This window comes from Bidens hawaiensis, unplaced genomic scaffold (assembly GCF_021521415.1).
Source record: "Bidens hawaiensis isolate Kalapana, Puna unplaced genomic scaffold, B.hawaiensis_p1.1 tig00001035_1, whole genome shotgun sequence".
NCBI classification, from domain to species: domain Eukaryota; kingdom Viridiplantae; phylum Streptophyta; class Magnoliopsida; order Asterales; family Asteraceae; genus Bidens; species Bidens hawaiensis.
Window position 1 is genome coordinate 1,181,515 of NW_027491061.1, and position 4,570 is coordinate 1,186,084.

Consider the following 4,570-nt stretch of genomic DNA (forward strand, 5'->3'; position numbering starts at 1 on the left):
AACAATGGTGCATCTACCTTAGGATAGAACAATGAGGAAGCACTTGAAGTCTGTACTCCTGCTTTCTATCCCAAATAGAACCAAAGAACATTGTTCAAGCACTAAAGGACAACAGTTGGGTAAAAGAAATGCAAGAGGAGTTGGCTCAATTTAGAGATCTACAAGTTTGGGAACTAGTAGATAGGCCAAGAAATAGATATGCAATTGTAACCAAATGGGTTTTCAGAAATAAAAGGGATGAAAGGGGTATTGTGATTAAGAACAAAGCTAGACTTGTGGCTTTTGGATGCCTACAAGAAAAAGGGATTGACTTTGAGGATGTCTTTGCACCAGTTGCAAGACTTGAAGCAATAAGAATTTTCATAGCTTATGCTGCATCAAAGAATATAAGGGTATTCCTACTAGATGTCAAATCTGCTTTCCTAAATGGAAAGATAGAAGAGTAGGTGTATGTTTCTCAACCACCAGGTTTTGAAGATCCTATTTATCCTAATAGGGTATATAAGCTAAACAAAGCCCTGTATGGACTTCATTAGGCTCCTAGAGCTTGGTATGATGAACTGTCAAATCACCTACTTGAAAATGGTTTCCAAAGGGGAGCTATTGACAAAACCATCTTTTACAAGAAGAAATGAAGAGATTTTCTATTGTTACAAGTCTATGTGGATGACATTATTTTTGGGTCAACCAATGAATAGATGTGTACGGACTTTGAAAAGGTAATGAAGTCCAAGTATAGTATGAGCTCAATGGGGGAAATGAATTTCTTCCTTGGATTACAAGTTCAGCAGAAGGCTGATAGGATCTTCATCTACCAGTTTAAGTATGAAGAGGACATACTAGACAAATTCAAGTGTTATGATCTGAAGATAGCTTCAACTCCTGTGGATTCAAAAGAAAAGATGATAACTGATGAAATGGCGGAGCCAGTGGATGAGCATGAATACAGAGCAAAAATTAGATCACTGATGTATCTAACTGCTTCAAGGCCTGATATCATGTTTGTTGTGTGTGTCTGTGCTAGATTCCAGTCAAGTCCTAAGGTTTCTCACATTAATGCAGTCAAGAGGATCTTTAGATATTTGAAGGGAAGACCAGATTTGGGAATTTGGTATCCAAAGAACCAGTCATTTGAACTAATTGCCTACACAGATAGTGACTATGATGGCTGCAATATGAGCAAGAAGTCCACTTCAGGAAGGTGTCAATTTTTGGGTGATAGATTATGATTTGAATTTTCTAAACACCCCTATTTACATTGATAATACTACTGCATCTTTTATTGTTATGAATCTTGTGCAACATTCCAAGACTAAGCACATTGAAATCAGAGACCACTTCATAAGAGATTGTAGTGAATAAGGTTTAATTGAGGTTAAAAGGGTTGATACAAGTGACAATTTGGCTGAGTTATTCACAAAACCACTTGATAGAACCAAGTTCAAATTTCTTCAGAAAGCCCTGGGGTTGATCAACTCTAATGAAGTCTGATTTATGATGTGTGCTTGTTGAGCAAATTGACTGTCTTTCAAAGTGTTGATGAATATTGTTTCTGTATGTGTTTGCATATGATACTTTTTGGATGTTAATTGATATGTGCCTATGTTGGGTTTTAGCATCTATTTTAGATTATTAGTTGAAACATTTTTACTAATCTAGCAACGGAAGCATGATAATATCAACAACCTATTGTTAATTTTATGAAACATACCAATATGTAACAAGGCTAAAACCCGAAATAGGATCAATCTACAAGAACTAAAGGCTTACAAAATTAATAATAACAATAACTCTTTTACCTCAAAAGAGTAGGATGATATGAAGAGGAAGATGGACTAGCCTCCAAGAGTAGGATGCCTCAAGAGGTGATACCCACGAGCAACACGGATGAGTGTTAGGACAAGAACACTAGAAAACCGAGCACCCAAGCCCTCCTCCCTTGCTTGTTTCGGCCGAGAAGAAAAGGAGAGGGAGAGTAGGAGGTTTTTGCACTTTTTTAAATTTGAAAGAAAAAGTGATCCTTTGCATGTGTAGGCTAGTGGGGTTTTTAACCAAAAAAATAACCAAGAGACCTTGATCACATTGGCTTGTTGGGGTGGTGGTGGGTCCCACCCAAACCGGCCACCCATCCCTTCCTTTTTTTTTTTTTTTTTTTTTTTATTCATTCATTTATATATATCACATATATATAAAACTAGCCTACACTATTATAAAACTATTTTATAATCTTTTCTTAATTATTTAACCAATTAAATAATTAAATAAATAAATAAATAATCCAAATTATTTATTTTAATCTTTCAAGTGCAATTTTTCAGAAAAACCGATTTCCTAAACTTTGTGTTCGGTATTTGTTTAAAGATCATATCTTAAACAAATACAATCCGATGTCTATCTAGCTCGTTATTGGGTATGACCCGACTTGGATCAAGCACAGTTAGCCACATTAATCTAAATACGTGTCTCGGGCATACGAAATTCCAACAATCTCCCACTTGAACGAGATACGTAGACAATTAATGCTAGTGGTGAATCCCGCCTAACTCGGTCCACCACCCCTAATGTGTTTGACGAAGTGCCATTCAATAACATCATCCCTTCAAGTTCCTTACTTGATATGATTTAGGTGAATCTATCATTATATCTTTTTGTTTCTAGATGTCATGTTGGATCTAAGAGACATAGGTGATCATTCTCTTTTCAATTCAACTTTATCAGGCCTTAGACATCTAAACTCTCAACACATAAGAGGAACAAATTCCATCTTGACTGTATACGCCTCTCATTATCACTTTGTACTCTACCCGAGCTCATCCTTATGTACCATCTTTTACGAATAGCGAAGGGGAGAGTCAAAGTGTAATACTCGGTGAAAATCAAGACCCAGTATACATCTCAGGTCTAAGGATAATATGAAATTCTCCTTTACTCAAAATTACTAATGATCAGGTCCAAAGACTCCATGTAGTAATATTGAGAGCGGGTCAGTCCAATATTTGTATCCCACAAATATCTATGAACCTTGGCAGCAAACCCATGCTCCATATTCATTCCTTATGAATATCCACCAATCCTAGTTCATAATAGTCTTGCTTCATATTTGTTCCCACAAACGTGATCGACTACGGACTTTTAGAATAAGATAACTTATTCATGGATTAAACATGCAAAATTAGAATTTTAACTCAAGATTCCATAATCATATTAAAAGAGTTAAATTACAAAAGTCTTTTAAACGTTAATACAAAATAGATCAAATCCAATTACTAGAATATCGAAGTCCTAAGCTACTCGCATGACGCTCATGTTTCGGTCTTTCTAGGAGCTTCGTAAATGGATCCGCAAGATTTTGATCAGTTCCAACTTTGCGAATACATATCTTTCCTTTTTCAACTTCATCCCTTATGTAGTTGAATCTCCGCTCTATGTGCCTAGTCTTTTGGTGCGAACGAGGTTCCTTGATTTGAGCAATCGCACCCTCGTTGTCACAAAAGATTTCTAGGGGGTCTTGAATGGAAGAGACCACCCCTAGATCAGAAATGAACTTCTTCAACCATGCAGCTTCCTGAGCTGCCAATGAAGCGGCGATGTATTCTGATTCTGTAGTGGACAATGCTACCACTTCCTGTTTTGAGCTCTTCCAAGAGACAGCTCCTCCATTAAGAGTGAACACATACCCAGATTGTGATCGAGAATCATCTCGATCAGTTTGGAAGCTCGCATCCGTGTAACCTTTTATAGCGAGTTCCTCCTCACCAGATCCATATATCAGAAACATATCCTTAGTTCTCCTAAGGTATTTCAATATGCTCTTAACAGCCATCCAATGACTGTTTCCTGGATTCTGTTGGTATCTACTTGTCATGCTCAAAGCGCATGACACATCCGGTCTAGTACATATCATCGCATACATGATGGATCCTATAGCAGAAGCATATGGGATTTGTTTCATCATCTCTTGCTCACCCTTTGAGCTTGGACATTGATCTGAACTCAATATGGTCCCTCTTTGAATAGGTACAAAACCTTTCTTGGAGTTTTCCATCTTGAACCTTTTCAAGATTTTATCAATGTATGTACTTTGGTTCAAACCTATCAAGCGCCTTGACCTATCCCTATAGATCTTTATTCCCAAAATATAGGCAGCTTCACCAAGATCCTTGATGGAAAATCTACTTCCAAGCCAAGCCTTAACGCTTTCCATGGTTGGAATGTCATTTCCAAATAGTAGAATGTCATCGACATACAATACTAAGAAGGTAATTATACTCCCACTAGCCTTTTTATACACACAAGCCTCATCAGCGTTCTTGATGAAACCAAAATTTTTGATTTCTTCATCAAAACGATGATTCCAAGTTCTAGATGCTTGTTTCAATCCATAGATTGATTTCTTTAACTTGCATACTTTATTAGGATGTTTTGGATCGACAAAACCTTCAGGCTGAACCATATAGACATCTTCCTCAAGATATCCATTTAGGAAAGCGGTCTTGACATCCATTTGCCAAATTTCATAATCATAATGTGCAGCTATGGCAAATAATATCCTAATAGACTTTAGCATTGC